The following is a 23,831-nucleotide window of genomic DNA, read 5'->3' as shown; positions in this document are numbered from 1 at the left end:
CTTTAGTCGTGTCTGACTCTTAGCCACCCATGGACTGCAGCCCACCAGGCTCCTCTGTCCATGGGATTCTCCAGGCAAGAGTATCGGAGTAGAATAAGGATCTAATTATTTTAATTTAAAATTATTCAACTCACTCATTCATTCCTCTACCATTATCCACAAACATTTTGACCAATTAATAATCAGAAGAGATTTTACTTTTTTTCTCTCCAGAAGTTATTGTAAAGAATGTGCTGTGCTAAGTTGCTTCAGTCATGTCCAACAATTTGTGACCCTATGGACAGTAGCCCACCAGGCTTCTCTGTCCATGGGATTTTCCAGGAAAGAATACTCGGGTGGATTGCCATGCCCTCCTCCAGAGGATCTTCCTGACCCAGGGATCGAACTTGCGTCTTTTATGCCTCCTGCATTGGCAGGTAGGTTCTTTATCACTAGAGCCACCTGGGAAGACTATTGTAAAGACTATATGGTTTTAACTCAAGGCGTACATGTATATGTATATGTATATGTGTGTATATGTACAGATATGTATATATATCCACACATACAATGACTGTTGGATTTTTGTCAAGCTCTTAAGAAATAGAATTTCTAGGAACTTTTCCCTCCCCATTGGAGTTTGGGAAATGTCCTATACTCATCAGTTTTCAGTGTAACTCTCTGCTTATACTTGGGTACAAGGAGGATGTTTCTTGGAGTTCAATAAAGTCACCGTGGCTATGGTTTGTAATAGCAATTCTGTGGATAGAGTGAGTTAGTTGAGACTGACACAGTACATATTGAGTTGTATTTTGGTTACCAACTATTTTAATTAGATGTTTGAAAACCATGATTTATTTTGATGCAGTTATCCAACTGATTTATTTGCTTTCTACTCCCAGTTTCTTACATCCAGTATACCAATAGAAGAACATCTCACCTGGTGCCAAAGATAACGGAGCACTTGGAAGAGCTGACGGCTTTGACAGTGTATTTACAAGAGAGCTGATCTGGCAACTGATGGTTGGGTTCAGTTCAGCAAATCCATTATTAAAATGTTATTAGCCAATGATGAATAAATAGTTTTGGAGCTTCCCTCTCCCTCTATCTTATTTTATGTAATCAGCATTGTGTGAAATTTTCCTGTCTTTCTGATCTCACATTAGTGTTTTCAAAGTAAAGTAATCAATGAATCTTCACAACTGAATCGAACTGTATTATTTAATTGGGCTTCTCTGGTGGCTCAGATGGTAAAGAATCTGCCTGCAATGCAGGAGACCCAGGTTTGATTCCCAGGTCAGAAAGATCCCCTGGAGAAGGCAGTGGTTACCCACTCTAGTATTCTTGCCTGGAGAATTCCAAAAGAGAGGGTTATGGATGTGATTTTGAAAGTTGAGTAGGAAGCCAATAAGCTCAAGCATAAAAGCTTGGTTATTTGGACTTAGCAAATATATGATAAATTCAAACTGAAACAGTTTGGCTCAGGAGAGATAGTGGTAGTAAACACGTAACTTGAGGGATATTGACCAGATAGTTTGCTTCTCAGTAGAGACCTACATCTACCGAGTGATGTATTGTCCTGGCACATTTAAACGCATGCAATCACAGAGGCTCTAAGTCTTCTTAAGACTATGCCAGACCACGCCAAGCATCTTTTTTTTTTTTGACAACAGAACAATGCTTCAGGTTGTGATACAGTACATTTCTCTTTCTACATAGTATTTCTAACCAGAGAATTTAAATGACTCATGATACTTGTTTGGCCATCTTTGTAAAATTTTCTAAATCCTTTCTACCTAGTATGAACTTTTCATCTATTACTTAAGTAAGACTGTCTACTCTCTACTGACTTATTTCAGAGGAACTCTCACAGGGGAGAACAAATGTTTCCCTGCAAGAAGAATCCTCTAATATTTCCTTACAAATTCAGTAAACCACACAATGTAAGTGGAAGGAAAAGACAGATTTTATCAAACCACATACCTTGAATCTGATAAACAAATACACATTTATACACACTTATTTATTATGTGCAGCTGACAGAAAAGAAATTGCTCTTCCCACACCAGAAACATTTCAGATATTAATCCTGTACTAATTTCAGGGTATTAGAAAACAGGCTTTTATTGTGGTGAGAACAACCACTACTGCTCAATCTACTTTTACTTATTAAAACTTAATAGTTTCACAGGGATAAAATTAAGATACAGACAATATATAAAGGTTGATATAATCTTATGTTCTCTTATGATAACCATGATAGGACCCCAAACAAATGATCATTTCATTGACTAATTTGACACTGTGGAAATATGTTCACTACCATTCTTTGTATTACTTTTGTACCTTTTTATATCATTTGATTACTGTAGTCATCCAAAATCCTAGTTATTGTTACTATCCTTGTTTTAAAGATTGAGAAATGGGGCTTATAAAAGTGAAATGACCTTTCCAAAGTCACCCAGATAGTTGTAGGTGACAGTCCTGGGACTTGAACCTGCCTTTTAACTGACCTGATGCACTCTTTTCACTGCCTAGTTATGCCTTTCTCTGTAATTATGATCGTCTGTCTCAGCGGACAGTTGCATAAACAGTTGTGAAAAATTATACCGTCGTTGACAAATAGGCACATGCTTTGAATCAGTCCTGTAAGTTTTCTCCCTTAAGAAATTTTCTTATTTTTTTCCGTAAAGAAATCTCATCTTCATTTAGAACCCATCTCAGACCTCCAAGTATATCAAGATAGTTCTGGGAAGAAAACAGAGCTCTTCATCCAAGTCTGTCTGTATTATTTCAGTCATCATTCCTCTGGGTTCATGAAACAATTTTTCAACACTTCTCAACATTTCTCTTTTTACGTAATATTTCTAACCAGAGCATTTAAATGACTCATAATACTTGTTTGTCTGGCCATCTTTGTGAAGTTTTCTAAATCCTTTCTACCTAGTATGAACTTTTCACCAGATACTCTAGTAAGGCTGTCTACTCTCTACTGACTTATTTAAGAGGAACTCTCTTAGGGGTGAACAAATATTTCCCTGAAAGAAGAATCCTTTAATATCTCCTTACTAATTCAGGAAACCACACATAACGTAAGTGGGAGAAAAAGACAGATCTTATCAAATCTATTTTGCTTCTTAAAGGGCCACTGAAAGAAATAAAAAGACATGTTTTATTTTTTTTTTTATTCTCTATTTCTCTTCCTTTCACCAATCTCCCCACATTTACTCACTTGTACAATCTATTTTTTTTCAGAATATGATTTACGGTGGCTTAACATGGCACACAAAATACAGCAAAGTGACTAATAATTGGAAATGAAGAATAAGATGGTACTAATAATAGGAAGAAAGGAAAATACTCTATAGATTAAATACTTGAGAGGAGAAGGCTCAAGAACTGCTTGATATAAATATCCATATATTACTCTCTATGATTTTAGCATGATCATTTAAAAATGAATACATAATATTGACATTCAAAAAGTCCCTCAGGAAATTTAATTTCCAAATTCATGTGCACAAGTATCATTATTCATATCGTGTTGTGTTTATTTTCTAACTTCTTACTAAACTGTGAGCTGTACTAGGAGCTTGCCTGGTGGCTCAGACAGTAAAGAATCTGCCTGCAATGTGGGAGACCTGGGTTCGATCCCTGGGTTGGGAAGATCCCTTGGAAGAGGGCATGGCAGCCCACTCCAGTATTCTTGTCTGGAGAATCCCCATGGACACAGGAGTCTGGAGGGCTGCAGTCCAGGGGGTCACAAAGGGTCAGATACGACTTAGCAACTAAGCACAACTCTCAGTTAATCTCACACTCTGTACTACCAGTCTGAGTTTTTGCCTCATTTTATCTTGGAGAACTGTGGTTACTAGCCAAGCCCATAGCGTGGGAAACCATGGTTTTCTATCCCCTCTCCCTAGGACATGGACTTCCCTGGTGGTGCAAGTGGTAAAGATGGTAAACGTCTCCTGCCTGCCAGGAGACATAAGAGAGGCAGGTTTTATCCCTGGGCTGGGACGATTCCCTGGAGGAGGGCTGGCAACTCACTCCAATATTCTTGCCTGGGAAATCTCACGGACAGAGAAACCCGATGGGCTATAGTCCATGGGGTCGCAAAGAGTCAGACACAGCTGAAGTGACTTAGCACGCCCTATGACTTAGTACTTAGAGCAAATCCTCAGCACTCAGCTGTCTGCTACCCTTTTTGGTGCTACATCAGGCAGTGGTACCTAGCACATAAAAACACAGATTTCTGGCTTGTCTTGAAAATAATCAAAAGACTTGGTAATGTTAAGCCTGTGATCCTATGTGGCATTGGTTGGCGGATCTGTGTAAACATTCTTTTTAGTGGGAGGTTTTATTCTCCAGTTTCCTAACCTGTCTTCTTCTTCATTTATGTTATCTGCTTGTCATTTAATCTTGTGATTCCTGGTGGCTTCTTAAAGCTCTCTTGTTCTGTTGTGTGCGCTTTGTGCTGAAGGCTAGGGTGACAGGGGAAAGAACGGGCCACCCCCTCCCTGCTGCCTTCCTTCTCTTTAATGGTTAAACATCATCTAAGCTTTGAGACCTCTGCCAAAGCTTAAATAGAGTCTCAGTGTAAAAAGGCAGGGGCTGTAGGAGTCAATTGAAAATTAGACTGGATGACACAGATATGAGACAGTCAAAAGACAATACACACTCTTTTAATTATAGAAAGATATTGTAGTTTGAATGCCACTTCCACATCTGCTGTGTGAAACAGAAAGTACCTTTTCAGGGAACAATAAACCAAATGAAAAGGCAACCTAAGAACAGGAGAAAATATTTGCAAACCATGTATCTGCTAAGGAGTTAATATCCAAACTATATAAGGATTCCTATAGTTCAACAGCAATATAACAAATAATGCAATTTTAAAATGGGCAAAGAACCTAAATAGATACTGTTCCAAAAAAGACATAAAAAGTACACGAAAAGGTGCTCCACATCACTAATCATCAGGGAAATATAAATCAAAATCACAATGAGATAGTACAGTAGTACCTACCCACCTGCTAGAATGACCATATAAAATACAATTAAAAATGACAAGTGTTAGTAAAGATGTGGAGAAAAGGGAACCCTGTACACTGTTCATGGGATGAAAATGCTACAGCCACTATGGAAGTTCCTTAAAAATTAAACATAGAGCTACCATGTGATCCAGCATTCTCACTTCTGGGTATTTATCCAAAGGAATTTAAGGAATAATTCAAGGAATTATCCTGAAGCGATAGCTGAATTCCCATTGTTCATTGCAACATTATTCACAACAGCCAAGACAAGAAAACAACATAAATGTCTATAGATGGATGAATGGATAAAGAAAGTGTGACACATATGTTTATGTATGTGTGTACATATATATATAAACATAATAATATATAATAATATGGAATATTACTCATCTATGTAAAGGAAGGAAATCATTCCAATTGGAAATTATTCCAATTGGGAGAGCATGGATGGACCTGGATTTCATTATGTAAGTGAAATAAACCAGACATATACAGTGGAAAAAAAAAAGTGCCCTTTCAGAACTGGCAAACTCTTATCTTTCTTTATTACAAACTCCAAATTCCAGTCAACTATATCTCTAAAGTAAAGGAAAAGTAAGCTGTCTGCAAGTCCAGCCAGGGCATTGCTTACTGGTCATAACCACAGTTTCAATTAATTCTTTGAATTGATTCATAAGTATTTCATTTTCTCTTTTATTTTAATGAAACAAATTTACCATCTATATTATGATTTTAAGGTACTCTCAAACCTTCTTTGAGCTCATTCTTCAACTTAGTGAAGAACTATGTTTTTCTACAATCTAGAAACCCATATTTTCACCAGTGTTATCAATTTACTGAATTAGGGAATGAGGTAGATTCAGAATAGCTGGATTTTATAACAATGCTCTGTCAGCATCTCCCAAGACCTCTTGTAAGACAAGAAACAATTAGTTAATGGGACAGTAAGGCACATTAGTTTCTGTTGAATAGATGCTATGGAAAAGTGTTGATAAACTTATGTTGACTGGGAGGAAGATCTCTGTAGACATTTTCTGAGCAGTCATATTCATTATATTTTTGCAACATCATTATGGCATCTTTTCATATCAGGATCATTATTTTTGGTTAGATAATTATATGGAATAAGAACTGATCTTTTACTGTATTCAGATGACACAAAATTGGGGCTGTATTACAGCCAATGTCAGAATCAGAATCTTGAGAGTTCTTATGAGCATGAAATGAGAGGGTGAAATGTTTAGAATTAAATTTAAGGAGGAAATTCTATACCCCTTTATACTCATGCAGAAGTAAAAACATATATGTCCAAAACATATATGCAGTGATCATTTTGGATGTACATGTTTTTACTTTTGCGTGAATATAAAAGGGTACAGGTTTCCTTATCCATCTGGAGAAGATGTGGTTTACCAGCCATGCATGTGAAAAAGGTTATAGTTAGCTGAAAACTCAGAATCACCAGTATGATGTGGCTGTATCAGAAAAGTGAAATCCTAAACAGATTAATGAAAACATTTTTGTTCTGAAAAAGGCAAGGGATGTTCCCATTTTGCTAAGTGAAGTTAAGACCACGCTTGGATCTGCTCACTTCGGTTATCATGGCTTAAGTGGGCTACTGACAGAGTAGAGTGCTTTTGGAGAATGAAGACTAGACGAGGAAGGCTTGGCAACTATGGCTAACCTGTAGATAGAAAGACTAAAGGCAGACACAGTAATTGTTTTTAAATATTTCTAGGGCTGCCATACAGAAGTTAGAACAGATATAGCCTGCACTTGGATGGTTGATCGTGATCAACAAGAGGACATTAGAGGTGGAGACTGATATTTATCTTTATATAAAGAAATACTTTATACTAGGTGATATGGATGTTTAATTTTATTTCTTGAAAATCAGATTTGTCTAAAACGGTACTAGGCTGCTTCAGGAGGCATTTCCATGATTACTTGTGAGGTATTAAAGAAGAGCATAGATATGTAACAGTCACAGAGTTTTCACTACATGATCTCCAAATGCCCTTTAAAGTTCTGGGTTTTTAAGTCCTTATAAGCATAGGTACTAAATGACCTCTACTTGGTTTGATTTCTAAATAAGATCCAACTTCCAAACAATAATTTCTGTTGAGGTATATTCACTCAAACCATTCATTTCCATACGTGCTGTCTTATTAGATCATAATGGCTGCTAAGTAACTTCAGTCGTGTCCGACTCTGTGCGACCCCATAACCACAGCCCACCAGGCTCCCTTGTCCCTGGGATTCTCCAGGAAGAACACTGGAGTGGGTTGCCATTTCCTTCTCCAATGCATGAAAGTGAAAAGTGAAAGTGAAGTCACTCAGTCGTGCTCTTCATGACCCCATGGACTGCAGCCTACCAGGCTCCTCCATCCATGGGATTTTCCAGGCAAAAGTACTGGAGTGGGGTGCCATTGCCTTATCATAATGACTATTCATCTCTAACTCCATAGTGTGGCAAAGAATATAGTCTGAATATGTATTTCTTAGATGAATGCAAACATTGAATTACAGAAATTCTTTGGTAACATCACTGCCTCTATTAAACAGTTTTATAAATTCAACTGTAGAATTTCCTTTTCACAGACACTTAAAAAAATCATCTTGTTCTCCTGTTCTCTTAATATTGTATTGCTCCGTGTGGTCCGGACAGTACTGGGGTTCTTGCCTGTGATTTATGTATTATATGTTCTTCAAGAAACTTAGCAGTTTTAGAGCAAAGGGTGATTATAAAATTTTAGTCACATATTTACCCATATTTGAAACACGGGAATGGGTATTTTCCAGAAAAATTATAATAGTCTTAATCATTTCGTTTTTAAGATCCCTATCTACTATAAAGATCACACCAGTCACTTTATTTTACCTATTATTTTCATGTAATATAATCATGTTTATTAGCTATATTTGCATATATATTATTGTTAGTATTATTTTTATGATAGTCCTTATCCACAAAAATGAATTTATGGCTCAAAAGCTGTTTTCTAAGGTGTAAAAGTAATGATAAAAATAGCAACCCTTATGATTAATAAGATTTAAATATTATTTAAACATTACATAAATAAACAGATTTTGATATCCATAGTAAATATGAATATTTATACACTGGAGTAGATCTGCAAGTTGTTACCGTTCAGCACAGAACAATGTAAATAGGATGCAGGGTAGATATCTAAAAATGAGATATTGTTACAGCAGGAGACCCTTGTTCTCTGAGTGCTGTTATAAATTTTGTCAGATACAGGAATAATGCGTTGGAAGCCTTTGTGTAATTATAAACCAAGGTAGGATGGGTTCTCTAGTCCAAAACAAATACAAGTCATTGATTTGCAGTAAGAAATGCATAAACTTTGTTGCTAAAGATAGTGATGAGCCCCCAGATTTCCAAGTAGCCATAATTATATTCACCAGGGCAAAGCGCTTCCCTAGTGGCTCAAATGGTAAAGAATCTGTCTGCAATATGGAGACTTGGGTTCGATCTCTGGATTAGGAAAATCCCCTGCAGGAGGGCATGACAACCCACTCCAGTATTCTTGCCTGGAAAATCCTCATGGACAGAGGAGCCTGGTGGGCTACAGTCCATGGGGGTCACAAAGAGTGGCACATGACAGAGTAACACATGCACGGAAAAATCTGATATTAAAGATACCATTTCTGAGAAAACTTTAAAACTTGCCACAAAAATAATGCCAATGTCTATGACACGAGAGAAAGCAGAAAAGCAGTTGGCAAAATGCTTTTGTCAAATGACAGTTAAAGGTTGTATAATATCAGTGGCATACAGTCTAGAAAGACATGCACGTGTCAGCAGATTCAGGCACGCGACACTGCAAGCATGCAGTGAGAACCATCCCGTGCATTTATGGGGGAGAAACATCTGAAGACTTTCTGCCTCTTCATCACTATAACCCTCTCTCAGAGTTGAGATTCTGTAAGTTAACGATAGTTTTGTGATTCATGTTAGAGTCTGGAAAGGTGTTGTGCGATCAAGTGGTAACGGGGAACCTGCTACATCAGGGAAGGGATTAATAAGGTAAGTAAGTTCTGTTCCGATTCAAGATGATGACATGAGAAATCCCTGCCCATGGACACGTGGAATCTACATCTATATATACTATAACTTCCTCAGAAAAAATCCTGATTCTGATTGAGAGCTGAGGAGGTAGACACCCGCATTCTCCCTGGAAAGATGGCCAGGCTGATCGTCATTTCTATGAAATGGCTCTAATGCAGAGGTGTTAACCAGCTTGCTGAAGCTCGGGGTTGGGAGTGACAGCTGACCCTCCACGTGGCCTGGCTGTCCTATCTGTTGTGAGCCATCTTTGCCTTGTGCCCTAGTCTGGTTGTTAAATCAGTCAAGCTTGGCTCTGATCCTGTGCATGCTCAGTTGTTTGTCTAACTCTTTGAGATCCCAAGGACTGAAATTTCCAAGCAAGAATAGTGGAGTGGGTTGCCACTTCCTCCTCCAGGGGATCTTCCAGACCAATCGATTGAATCTGCATCTCCTGCGGGAGACTGATTCTTTACCACTGTGCCACCTGGGAAGCCCCTAAGGAAACCCTAAAAACTGACAAACAATCCCTTCTCATTAGGTAAACAAAAGGGAAACCACAATAAAGTGGATAGGAGAGGCTGAGACACAGACTTGCTATAAACCCTGCCTCTGGCATGGTAACACACCTGGGAGGGAACCCAAGCTCCAAAACTTCTCTGCAAGGATCAAAGGGTTTATACCCCTTATCAACCACCACAATTTTTAAGACTGTCACTGAAACACAAGCCCGCCCCCAAATTTCTGGCTTTATCAATCAATAGGACTCCTGCCGTGAGACCTGTGGGACTGTGACAGAGTAAAACTCTTAGAGTGCTTGTACGCAGATTCACCCACCCGAGGGCTCTGCTAGAACCAGCTCTTTCCTTACATAATACAGTATGTCACCTTACAGTCTGTCACCCAGGAGACCCCAGACACAGTGGAAGTGACTCTCATCCGTGTGCTTCAGACAGAGACAGCAGAGAGGTACCAATAACCCCAGAGGCACAAGTGATGGCAGCTAAGGTACTGGGTGAAGCCTCTGTCAGAGGTGGTGGAGAGTAGAAAGTGCTGACTCAAATACAACCAGAGGCAACTCAGGTAAGAGAAAACAAAAACAAAAACCTTGGTGCTGTAGCGCCACCTACTGGAAAATAAAAGAAAGGTTTCTAATCACTAACCCATTGAATTATTAGAATATGAAAAAAGCTTTGCTTAAAGAAGGTGTTGTGGCGGATTCATTTCGATATTTGGCAAAACCAATACAATAGTATAAAGTTTAAAAATAAAATAAAATAAAAATTAAAAAAAAGAAGGTGTTTACTACTTCAAATGCACCAAAGGAGGAGAAACTCTTCAAGCTCCATGAAGAACCACAGTAACACAATATCATTCTCCAAAAATCAAACTAAACTCGTGGGGTGTTACAATCTAACTGCTAGAGAATTCAAAATAGCTGTCATGAAGAAACATAAGGTGCTGCAAGAAAACCCAGAAAGGCCGTTTAGTGAAATCAGGAATAAAGTTAGTGAACAGAATGAATACTTTAACAAGATGATTAAAACTCTAAGATCCAAATAGGAATTCTGAAGCTGAATAAATGAGATGAAGCATGTATTAGAAAATACTGGAAACAGAGCACATATGAAAGACAGAATGAATAAGCTGAAAGATAGGAACCTAGAAACCATACAGGTAAAAGAGGAGAGAGAATAAGATCCAAAAAATAAAGAAATTCTACAGGAATTATCCAAATTCTAGTAGGAAGGGAAATATTAGGATAATGAGTATTCTAGAAGAAGAAGAGAGGGAGAAGGTAGGAGAGAATTCATTTAAAGAAATAATAACTCAGAACTTCCCAAACCTGGAGAAGGAACTGTATATACAGATCCATGGTGCTAAGAGAACACCTAATTACTTCAATGCAAAAAGACCTTCTTGAAGACACATATATTAAAACTGTCTAAAGTCAAGGACAAAGGAAGAATTTTAAAAGCAGTGGGGGATAAAGAATAATAACCCACAAGAGAATCTCCAGTAAACTATCAGCAGATTTCTCAGCAGAAACTCTACAGGCTGAAAGAGAGTGGAATGACATACTTGAAATGTTGAGAGATAAAAACTGTCAGCCAAGAATACTTTATCCAGCAAAGTTATCATTCAGATAAAAAGAAGAAATAAAGCCTTATGAAAAGGCAGACGTACACAAAACTTTGAGTATGGTGATGAAAAGATAGAATCAGAAGTTACAACTCTAGATCAGCATAGGTTGTTAAACAATTATAGCTTAAGATTATAGGGAAAAAAGCAGTAAAAATAACTATAGATACTTCAATTAGGTAACAAATTCACAACATAAAATGGGATAATTTGAGACAACAAGACATAAAAGAAGAAAAAGATAGAACTTTTACAGGCAAATGAAGAACAGATGCTATCAGTATAAAGAGGACTATTTTATCTATGAGATATTTTATACAAACTTTATGGTAGCCATAAAACATAAATTTAGAACAAAGATATGAAACATTAAAAAAAAAGAGGAAAGAAAATATTATAGAAGACCACCAAACTAAAATGGCAGATGGAAATACAAAGGAAAAGAAACAACGGAGGTATAGAACAACATAAAAACTAAAGATAAAATGATATTAATAAATGAGTCCTCATTTATTAATAGTCACCCTAGATGGAAGTGGACTGAATCCACTAATCAAAAGACACAGAGTGCTGGATGAATTAAAAGACAAGACCTAACTATATGCTAACTCCAGAAGATTCATCTCAACTCTACAGACAAGTATGGGCTCCAAGTGAAGGAATGGAAGAGGAATTTCCAAGCAAACTGCTGCCCAAAGAAAGAGATGGTAGGCATGCTCATATTAGAAAAAGTAGACCTCAAGCCAAAAATGTAGTAAGAGACAAAGATGGATACTATATAATGATAAAGGGGATAATCAATCAAAAAAGCTTAACAGTAAATAATACATATGCACCTAATATAGGAGCATCAAAAGGAATAAAGCAATTACTAACAACCCTAGCAAGAGAAATCAATGCAACACAATACTAGCAGGAAACATTAACACCCCACTTACATCAGTGGATAGCTCATCCAGACAGAAAGTCAACAAGCAAAGAGCAGCCTTAAACAAACTTTAGACCAGTGGACTTGAAAGATTTATAAAGAATGAAGGTGAAAGTGAAGTCGCTCAGTCGTGTCTGACTCTGCCACCCCATGGACTGTAGTCTATCAGGCTTTTCCATCCATGGGATTTTCCAGGCAAGAGTACTTGAGTGGGGTGCCATTGCCTTCTCCAAGGAAGAAAATTATAAAGAATATTTCAATCCAAATGCAGCAGAATATATATTCTTTTCAAGTGTACATGGAATAATTTCGAGGAGAGACCGTGTGTTGGGACACAAAAGAAGTCAATAAACTTAAGAAGACTAAGATTATATTAAGCATCCTTCCCAATCACGGGAATATGAAACTAGAGATTAACTAAAAAGAAGAAAGCTGGAACAGTTAGAGATATGCGGAGACAAACAGCATGTTACTGAACAACTGTGGGGTCAATGAAGAACTCATAGGACACACTAAAAGATACCTGAAGACAAAGGAAAATAAAAATACACCGAAATCTGTCAAATGCAGTAAAAGTGGTACTAAGAAGGAAGTTTACGGCAATACAGGTCTACCTCAAGAAACAAGAAAAATCTCAAATAAACAATATAAACTTACATTTAAGGAAACTAGAAAAAGAAGAACAAATAAGCCCAAAGTCCGAAGAAGGAAGAAAATAATAAATATCAGAGTGAAAATAAGTGAAATAGAGATTTAAAAGACAATTTAAAATGGATGAAACTAACAGTTAGGTCTTTTAAAAGGACAAAACTTTAGTTAGATTCATTAGGGGAAAAAGAGAGAGTACTCTGATAAATAAAATCAGGAATGAAAGAGGAGAAATAGCATCAGATAGCACAGAAACACAAAAGATTATGAGACATGAACAGTTATATGACAACAAATAGAACAATCCAGAAGAAAAGAATAAATTTTTAAAAACACACAACCTTCCGAACTGAACCATGACGAAATGGAAAATCTGAATAGACTGATCACTAGTAACGAGATTAAAATAATAATAAAAATCTCGTGAAAAATCTGGGACCAGAAGTCTTCACTGGTGAATTTTACCAAACATTCAAAGAATATGTAATTTTAGAACCTATCCTTCTCAAATGCTTCCAAAAAATTGAAGAGGAGGGAATGCGTAAGTCATTTTAGGAAAAAAATTGCCCTGGTACCAAAACCAGACAAGGACAACAACAAAAGAAGATTACAAGCTACGGGGCTTCCTCGGTGGTGCAGCAGTAAAGAATCCATCTGTAATGCAGGAGATGCAGATTTGATCCCTGGGTCGGGAAGATCACGGAGGAGGGCATGGCAACCTACCCCAGTATTCTTGCTTGGGGAATCCGATGGACAGAGGGGCCTGGCAGGTTACAGTCCGTGGGGGTCTCAAAGAGTTGGTCATGACTTGGTGATTAAACAACAACATAGCAATCAAAACAGCATGGTATTGGCAGGAAAACAGATACTTAGATTAATGGGACAGAATTGAGAGCCCAGATATAAAACTACAAATATATGGATACGTAATTTATGACCAAGGAGTGAAGAACATAAAAAGAAAAGATAATCTCTTCAATAAATGGCTTTGGGAAACTTGGAGAGTCACATGAAAAATAATAAAATCAGATCACTATCTTACAACCATACATAAAAATCAAATCAAATACAAGACCTGAAACTACAAAACTCCTAGTAGAAAACATAAGAAGTATACCCTGTGATGTTAGTCTGTCTCTTCAGGCCAGGAAAACAAAAGCAAAAATAAATAAATATGACTATATCAAACTAAATTCTTCTGCACAGCAGAAGAAACCATAATTGTTAAAAAGACAAAATACTGAACAGGAGAAGAAATTTGCAAAGGGATATATCTGAAAAAGTGGTTAATATCCAAAATATATATAGAAACTCATACAACAAAAAAACATGGACAGAGGAGTTGAATAATTTTCCCAAAGAAAACATGTAGATGGCCAATAAGTACATGACAAGATGTTCAATGTCATTAGTTATTAGGGAATTGCAAATAAAAACCACAGTGAGATATCCCCTCATGCTATTGGAATAGCTAGTAGCAGAAAGGCAAGAAATAAGTGTTGGAGAGGGATGATCTTTTTCTCCAAAAGGAATCCTTATACATTGTTGGTATAGTCCCACTTTTGGTGGGAATGTAAATTGGTGTGGCCACTATGGAAAATAATGTGGAGAGTCCTCAAAAAATTAAAAATAGAACTACCATAATATTCAGCTATTTCACTTCTGGGTATTATCCGAAGAATATGAGAAATACTAATTCCAAAAAATACTGGCAATCCTATGTTCATTGCAGCATTATTTATAATAGTCAAGATATGGAAACAGCCTAAGTGTCTTTCTAAGGGAAAAAGAAGATGTGGTATATGCATACATTGGGCTACTTCTCAGCCATAAAAATAGATGAAATCTTGCCATTTGCAACAACACGAGTGAACCTTAAAGGTATTATGCTAAGTCATATGGAGAATGACAAATAGCATATGATTTCCTTTCTAAAAACAGAAAAAAATAAAATGAATAAAGCAAAACAAACAGAAACAAATGTAGATACAAAGAACTGAGTCATGCTTACCAGAGGGGAAGCAGGGTAGAAAAAGGGGGAAATGAGTGAAGGTGGTCAACTGTATGATGACAGATGGAAACTAGACCTTTGACGGTGAACATACTGTAGTGTGTACAGACATCAAAGTATAATATTGTTCACATGAAATGTATAAGGTTACAAACCAATAAAAAATCCAAATTACCAACACTTAATATTTATATCAGGCTTCCCTCATAGCTCAGTTGGTAAAGAATCTGTCTGCAATGCAGGAGACCCCAGTTTGATTCCTGGGTTGGGAAGACCCACCAGAAAAGGGATAGGCTACCCACTCTAGTTGGAGGAGGCAATGGCAACCCACTCCAGTACTCTTACCTGGAAAATCCCATGGACGGAGGAGCTTGGTAGGCTGCAGTCCATGGGTTCGCGAAGAGTTGGACACGACTGAATGACTTCACTTTCACTTTTCACTTTCATGCATTGGAGAAGGAAACGGCAACCCACTCCAGTGTTCTTGCCTGGAGAATCCCAGGGATAGCAGAGCCTGGTGGGCTGTCGTCTATGGGGCGGCACAGAGTCAGACATGACTGAAGTGACTTAGCAGCAGCAGCAGCAGCACCCTCTCTAGTATTCTTGTGCTTCCCTTGTGGCTCAGCTAGTAAAGAATTCACCTGCAATACAGGAGACCTGGGTTCAATCCCTGGGTTGGAAAGATCCCCTGGAGAAGGGAAAGGCTACCCACTCTAGTATTCTGGCCTGGAGAATTCCATGGACTATATAGTCCATGGCGTTGCAAAGAGTTGGACATGACTAAGTGACTTAAAAATCGTAGACTAAAAATACAAAATTGTAGACTAAAAATCAAAAGTATACAAGGCTAATAAATCATAGGGTTCAGATAATAAATGGAAACTTGGACAGAGTTCAGTGAGTCTGAAGACCTTCCCAGAGACCCATTTCTCCAGTCCTCAAATAAATGTGTAATTGGGATTAACATGCTTGGCAATTAGCACAATCCCCATATTGGGTCTTCTTCTGAGTGATAAAATCTATTATAGATGGAAAGGTCACAGAGAGAAAACCTCTGAAACTACCTACTACCAGAACCCAGGTGAAAAATCAATAACATACTGTATCACACCTGAGTGTGAAAGAGTGACAGATATTAGTGTCACCTAAAGCTCAACATTCAGAAAATGAAGATCATGGCATCTGGTCCCATCACTTCATGGGAAATAGATGGGGAAACAGTGGAAACAGTGGCAGACTTTATCTTTTTGGGCTCCAAAATCACTGCAGATGGTGATTGCAGCCATGAAATTAAAAGACGCTTACTCCTTGGAAGAAAAGTTATGATCAACCTAGATAGCATATTCAAAAGCAGAGACATTACTTTGCCAACAAAGGTCTGTCTAGTCAGGGCTATGGTTTTTCCAGTGGTCATGTATGGATGTGAGAGTTGGACTGTGAAGAAAGCTGAGCACTGAAGAATTGATGTTTTTGAACTGTGGTGTTGGAGAAGACTCTTGAGAGTCCCTTGGACTGCATGGAGATCCAACCAGTCCATTCTGAAGGAGATCAGCCCTGGGATTTCTTTGGAAGGAATGATGCTAAAGCTGAAACTCCAGTACTTTGGCCACTTCATGCGAAGAGTTGACTCATTGGAAAAGACTATGATGCTGGAAGGGATTGGGGGCAGGAGGAGAAGGGGACGACAGAGGATGAGATGGTTGGATGGCATCATCGACTCGATGGACGTGAGTTTGAGCAAACTCCGGGAGTTGGTGATGGACAGGGAGGCCTGGCGTGCTGCAATTCATGGGGTCACAAAGAGTCGGACATGACTGAGCGACTGAACTGTACTGAACTGAAGGATCTGAAGAAGGGGTTGAAAAACTACGCATCTGGGCAAAATTTGTGTGTGGTCAGTTTTTGTACAGTCTGCAAGCTGATTACAGTTTTTCTATTTTTAAGGTGTTATAAATAAAAATATGTCACAGAGACCATGTTTGGTCTGAAAAATCTTAAATAATAATTGCCATCTGAGTCTTCATAGCCAAAGGTCATTGTCTCCTTATCTAAAGAAAGAAGGGGTGGTGGTCCCATCACATTTATTTACTTCACCTGATTGACCCCTCCAGCAATGAATGGATCCTATAGATTGACTGCAAACTACAGCAAGATCAACCAAGTTATAGCTCTGATCAGTCCTCATCCCAGACAGGACTGGTGTCTTAGCTAGCACAGATTAACAGGACATCAGGCAGTGCTATGCAGCCACTGATTTGAGCAAATGCATGCTATTTTGTTTGTTAAATCATAATCAGAAAACTGTGTTCAAATGGAATGAATGAACAATGTACATTTGCATATTTGCCTTAGGGCTGTCTTCTACCCTCTCTTGTAACATGTGTTAGCCACTCAGTTGTGTCGGGCTCTTTGTGACCCCATGGACTATACCCTGCCAGGCTTCTCTGTCCACGGAATCCTCCAGGCAAGAATCCTGCAGTGGGTTGCCATTCCCTTCTACAGGGGATCTTCTGGAAGTCCAAACTTACTTGGAGCATCTTAGCATCCTGTAGATCATCGTATCCATTCATTGTATTGATGATTAGTTATGCTGATTAGTGAGATGAGTAAATGGTAGCCACATGGGAAGCTTAGAGAGGAAACATAAGCTCCAGAAAGTGGGAAGATAAATATTGCAGAATCAGGGGCCATCCATTTCTGAAAAATGTTTAGATATCTGCAGTGGGGGTGGGGGGGTGGTCATGACAGGACATATCTGCAGAAATAAATGACAAATTAGTGTGTTTTGATCATTTTGCCATGAAGAATGGGCACAAACTCTTTTGGGTTGGAAGTAAACTGCATGAGCAGATAGCCCAGCCGTCATCCACCTTGGTTGCACCAGTGTTCTTTCTTCAGCTTGGGCCTATGGCCATACGAGGAGTCCTGACACAGGAGTAAAAAGCCTGAGCTTAATTTTACAGAAGGGCTGGCTTAATGTGTGGGTATAAGATGAAAATAAACGGCAGCTGCACTAAGGCTTCAGGGTGGTCTTAAATATGGTGGTAAGGAAAAATCCTCCTGGTGAACCACTTTGTGGGGAAAGAAAAATAGTTGGAGATTAGAAGATATATAGATGTCTGGTTAGGGATCTGGAAGCGGAAAAAAGGAAAGATGAAGGCCAAGGAAGTCTGGAGTAAAGGCAAGTGGATTAACATATGGGAGTGGGCACAAAGTGTGGAGATCTTTGTATGTTACACCCACCAGGGAACATCTTTCTTGGAAGAGGCAGTCACCAATAAAGTAGACAAAAATCACCTGACTAACTGGTGTTTGCCAGCCTCTGAAATTGGCCACCTAGTGCTGTCAGGATGGGCTCATGAAATTGGAGGCTGAGATGGCAGACATGGAGGAGAGAGCTGGGTCCAGCAGGACACACTCCCAGTGCTGGTGGTGGTTTAGTCACTCAGGCATGTCCGACTCTTGCAGCCTCATGGACTGTAGTCTCCCAGGCACTTCTGTCCACGGGATTTCCCAGGCAAGAATACTGGAGTGGGTTACCATTTCTTTCTCCAACTCTCAGTTACCAAGACTGACTTAGCTGCTGCTATTGTGAAATGTTCAAGTTGCTGGCAGCAGAGATCTTCCTCAGTCCCCATTATGGCAGCATTTCTTGAGGAGACCAGTTGGCCCCTGATGAGAAGTTGACTACAACAGAGCCTTTTAGCTTGGAAGAGTTAGTGATTTGTTCTCCCAGAAAGAGGCACACTGAGGTGTGGAGTTATCTTTGCTGCACCATTAACTGAAGACTTACAGAGTGCTTGATCCACCAGCATGGAATCCCAGAGAACATTGCTTTGGACCAAGAGACCCACTTTACAGAAGCACAGGTATGGGAGTGAAGTTGACTCTTGACCATGAGATTCACTCGTTATATCACATACCATACCATCCAGAAGTTGTCAGCGGTTTAGAGGTTTGTAATGGTTTGCTAAAAGCACTGTTGGAGCACAGCTTGAAGGATACTATGTGGGGATGGGGCAGCATCCTTTAGGATGCCAAATATATATTGGTATGTGTATTAGAAATAAGATCTTTGTTTGAATGCATGATTCTAGGCAGGATTCCTTTCCTTGTTATGGTTTTGGGTAAGGTTAGAGATTGACTTTGGGAAGGAAATGGCAACCCACTTCAGTATTCTTGCTTGGGAAATCCCATGGGCCAAGGAGCCTGGGGGACTACAGTCCATTGGGTCACAAAAAGTAGGACAGAACTTGGCAACTAAACAACGACAGTGAGAGATTAACTTAATGGTACACCTTATAGGAAAGCACAGAGTTATGCCAAACATAACTACAAGTGGAACAGTTACAAGTCTATCAATCAGTCCATTCATTGGAAATCCAGCAGATGATACCTCCCTAATGGCAGAAAGCAAAGAGGAACTGAAGAGCCTCTTGATGAGGGTGAAAGATGAGAGTGAAAAAGCTGGCTTAAAACCCAACATTCAAAAAACTAAGATCATGGCATCCAGTCCTAAGACTCTGTGACAAGTGGATGGGGAAATAATGGAAACAGTGACAGACTTTAATTTCTTGGGCTCCAAAATTACTGCGGACAGTGACTGCAGCCATGAAATTAGAAGATGTTTGCTCCTTGGAAGAAAAGCTATGGGAAATCTAGATATCATATTAAAAAGCAGAGACGTCCCTTTCTGACAAAGGTCTGTCTAGTCAAAGCTATGGTTTTTCAAGTAGTCATGTACAGATGTGAGAATTGGACCATAAAGAAGGCTGAGCACCAAAGAATTGATGCTTTCAAACTATGGTGCTGGAGAAGACTCTTGCGAGTCCCCTGTACAGCAAGGAGATCAAACCAGTCAATCCTAAAGGAAATCAGTCCTGAATATTCATTGGAAGGACTGATGCTGAAGCTGAAGCTCCAATATTTGGCCATGTGAAGCAAAAAGCCGACTCACTGGGAAAGACCCTGATGCTGGTAAAGACTGAAGGCAAGAGAAGAGGGAGGCAGACAGTGAGATGGTTGGATGGCATCACTAACTCAATAGACATGAGTTTGAGCAAACTCCGAGAAATAGTGAAGGACAGGGAAGCCTGGGGTGCTGCAGTCCATGGGTTCACGAAGAGTCATACACGACTGGGCGACTAAACAACATAACAAATAAAAAGAAAGGTTGGAAAGAACCTAGCCCTGGGCAATATAGCTGTGGACAACATAATTATTTTCTCAACCTACTGCTCTTGCTGATTCAGTGATACCTGGTAGAATTTAAAGCATGTCTGTGGATTTCTGGTTTCCTTAAAGGCTCCTGTTGCTCCCCTGGCCTTTGGAGGGTTTCTAGAGGACATGTTATTGACTGATGCTAATGGTCTAATTCAGACTTAAATTGAAGAAAATAGGGAAAACCACTAGACCATTCAGGTATGATCTAAATCAAATCCCTTATGATTATACAGTAGAAGTGAGAAATAGATTTAAGGGACTAGATCTGATAGATAGAGTGCCTGATGAACTATGGAATGAGGTTTGTGACATTGTACAGGAGACAGGGATCAAGACCATCCCCATGGAAAAGAAATGCAAAAAAGCAAAATGGCTGTCTGGGGAGGCCTTACAAATAGCTGTGAAAAGAAGAGAAGTGAAAAGCAAAGGAGAAAAGGAAAGATATAAGCATCTGAATGCAGAGTTCCAAAGAATAGCAAGGAGAGATAAGAAAGCCTTCCTCAGTGAATGCAAAGAATTAGAGGAAAACAACAGAATGGGAAAGACTAGAGATCTCTTCAAGAAAATTAGAGATACCAAGGGAATATTTCATGCAAAGATGGGCTCGATAAAGGAAAGAAATGGTATGGACCTAACAGAAACAGAAGATATTAAGAAGAGGTGGCAAGAATACACAGAAGAACTGTACAAAAAAAATCTTCACGACCCAGATGATCACGATGGTGTGATCACTGACCTAGAGCCAGACATCCTGGAATGTGAAGTCAAGTGGGCCTTAGAAAGCATCACTGCAAACAAAGCTAGTAGAGGTGATGGACTTCCAGTGGAGCTATTCCAAATCCTGAAAGATGATGCTGTGAGAGTGCTGCACTCAATATGCCAGCACATTTGGAAAACTCAGCAGTGGCCACAGGACTGGAAAAGGTCAGTTTTCATTGCAATCCCAAAGAAAGGCAATGTCAAAGAATGCTCAAACTACCACACAATTGCACTCATCTCACATGCTAGTAAAGTAATGCTCAAAATTCTCCAAGCCAGGCTTCAGCAATATGTGAACCGTGAACTTCCAGTTGTTCAAGCTGGTTTTCGAAAAGGCAGAGGAACCAGGGATCAAATTGCCAACATCCGCTGGATCATGGTAAAAGCAAGAGAGTTCCAGAAAAACATCTATTTCTGCTTTATTGACTATGCCAAAGCCTTTGACTGTGTGGATCACAATAAACTGTGGAAAATTCTGAAAGAGATGGGAATACCAGACCACCTGACCTGCCTCTTGAGAAACTTATATGCAGGTCAGGAAGCAAGAGTTAGAACTGGACATGGAACAACAGACTGGATCCAAATAGGAAAAGGAGTACGTCAAGGCTGTATATTGTCACCCTGCTTATTTAACTTCTATGCAGAGTACATCATGAGAAATGCTGGACTGGAAGAAATACAAGCTGAAATCAAGATTGCCGGGAGAAATATCAATAACCTCAGATATGCAGATGACACCACCATTATGGCAGAAAGTGAAGAGGAACTAAAAAGCCTCTTGATGAAAGTGAAAGAGGAGAGTGAAAAAGTTGGCTTAAAATTCAACATTCAGAAAACGAAGATCATGGCATCTGGTTCCATCACTTCATGGGAAATAGATGGGGAAAAAGTGGAAAGTGGCAGATTTTATTTTTATGGGCTCCAAAATCACTGCAGATGGTGACTGCAACCATGAAATGAAAAGACGCTTGCTCCTTGGTAGGAAAGTTATGACCAACCTAGATAGCATATTGAAAAGCAGAGACATTACTTTGGCAACAAATGTCTGTCTAGTCAAGGCCATGGTTTTTCCTGTGGTCATGTATGGATGTGAGAGTTGGACTGTGAAGAAAGCTGAGTGCCAAAGAATTGATGCTTTAGAACTGTGGTGTTGGAGAAGACTCTTGAGAGTCCCTTGGACTGCAAGGAGATCCAACCAATCCATTCTGAAGGTGATCAGCCCTGGGATTTCTTTGGAAGGAATGATGCTAAAGCTGAAACTCCAGTACTTTGGCCATCTCATGCGAAGAGTTGACTCATTGGAAAAGACTCTGATGCTGGGAGGGATTGGGGGCAGGAGGAGAAGGGGACAACAGAGGATGAGATGGCTGGATGGCATCACTGACTTGATGGACGTGAGTCTGAGTGAACTCTGGGAGTTGGTGATGGACAGGGAGGCCTGGCATGCTGCAATTCATGGGGTCACAAAGAGTCGGATGGAGAGGGAGGCCTGGCGTGCTGCAATTCATGGGGTCGCAAAGAGTCAGACACGACTGAGTGACTGAACTGAACTGAAATGAATGGTCTAAATCTGTCTATGATGCTATTTACTAGCTGGATCAAAAACAAAAAGTGTTTTACGTTAATATTTAAAGTTTTATGGGAAACAATGTGTCAGTTTCTCTTTTATCACCTGTTAAGCCTGCGTTGGACTATAGTGAGACTTCCCTGGTGGCTCAGAGGTTAAAGCGTCTGCCCAGAATGCGGGAGACCTGGATTTGATCCCTGGGTTGGGAAGATCCCCTGGAGAAGAAATGGCAACCCACTCCTGTACTCTTGCCTGGAGAATCCCATGGACAGAGAAACCTGGTAGGCTGCAGTCCACGGGGTTGCAAAGAGTTGGACACGACTGAGCGACTTCACTTCACTTTCACTAAGCCTGAATTGAAAGTAAATTATTTTGTCATATTCTCCCTAAAGAAAAGTAAGCTCTTCATTCACTAATTTTATTAAATACTTTTGATCAAACTTGAGGTTGTGTCAAAAATTTCCTCTCTGTAAAACGTATTTTTTTTAAATCCAGCTTTCACATTGGGAAAAGTGGTTTCTCTATATAACTATTTTTAAACTGCTTCTTTGTCCGTTCAAATTGAAATTCCAGTTTAACCATGGGAAGGGACTTGCTCTCCAAAACTTCGTTCACCTGGCAGGACTGTATACTCTATGCTTTTCTTGTAGTCATGTACAAACTGTTTCCATATACTAGGGGCTGACTGAGCATCAGTTCAGTTGCTTAGTCATGTCCAACTCTGTGCAACCCCATGGACTGCAGCATGCCAGACTTACCTGTCCATCACGAACTCCCAGAGCCTGCTCAAACTCATGTCCATCAGGTTGATGATGCCATCCAACCATCTCATTCTCTGTCATCCCCTTCTCCTCCTGAACTTCCCTCCTCTCCTCCCATCCTACCCCTCTGTCATCAAAGAGTGCCAGGCTGGGCTCCCTGTGTATATAGCAACTTCCCCATGAGATCCACCAGGCTCTTCTGCCCAGGGATTCTCCAAGCAAGAAAACTGGAGTGGGTTGCCAATTTCTTCTCCAGGGGATCTTCCCTGGCCCAGGGATCAAACCCTGGTCTCCTGCACTACAGGCAGATTCCTTACTGACTGAACCACAAGGGAAGCTCCAATTACATATAATATATTATATATATATATATATATATATATATATTAGGATGAGAGGAGGAGAGGAGGATGGGAGGATGTATCTCCCGGGCTCTAGAGCACAGACTCAGTAGTATAATATATATTATTATATAATAATATATATTATTATTATATATAATATAATATATATAATATCTGGGGCTTTTCCTGCAAGTTGAATGAGATAAAGCATATATATATATATATATATATATATATATATATATGATGGGAGGATGTATCTCCTGGGCTCTAGAGCACAGACTCAGTAGCATAAAACATATTATTATAATAATATATATATTATATATATCCCTTCCTTCCTGAACTTCCCTCTCCTCTT

At 39.3% G+C, this 23,831-nt stretch overlaps 1 long non-coding RNA gene across 15 annotated transcripts in view; it reads right to left on the bottom strand.

Moving 5' to 3' along the window:
* Positions 1 to 23,831, bottom strand: part of LOC147359338 (uncharacterized) — a 307,413-nt gene that overhangs the window by 92,479 nt on the left and 191,103 nt on the right. For 11 of the 15 annotated variants that reach the window (XR_015140723.1, XR_015140714.1, XR_015140716.1 and 8 more), the window contains exon 3: positions 15,162 to 15,457. The exons of the other annotated variants lie outside the window; for them this stretch is intronic. This is a non-coding gene — a long non-coding RNA (uncharacterized LOC147359338). The remainder of the gene's footprint in view (positions 1 to 15,161; positions 15,458 to 23,831) is intronic. 15 annotated transcript variants of the gene reach the window in all.

The sequence above is a fragment of the Bos grunniens genome, chromosome 14, assembly GCF_055505025.1.
Source record: "Bos grunniens cultivar Pamir isolate PY7600 chromosome 14, Bosgru_T2T1.0, whole genome shotgun sequence".
Taxonomy (NCBI): Eukaryota; Metazoa; Chordata; class Mammalia; order Artiodactyla; family Bovidae; genus Bos; species Bos grunniens.
The sequence above is the reverse complement of the archived record's forward strand: the minus strand, read 5'-3'. Positions and strand labels throughout refer to the sequence as shown.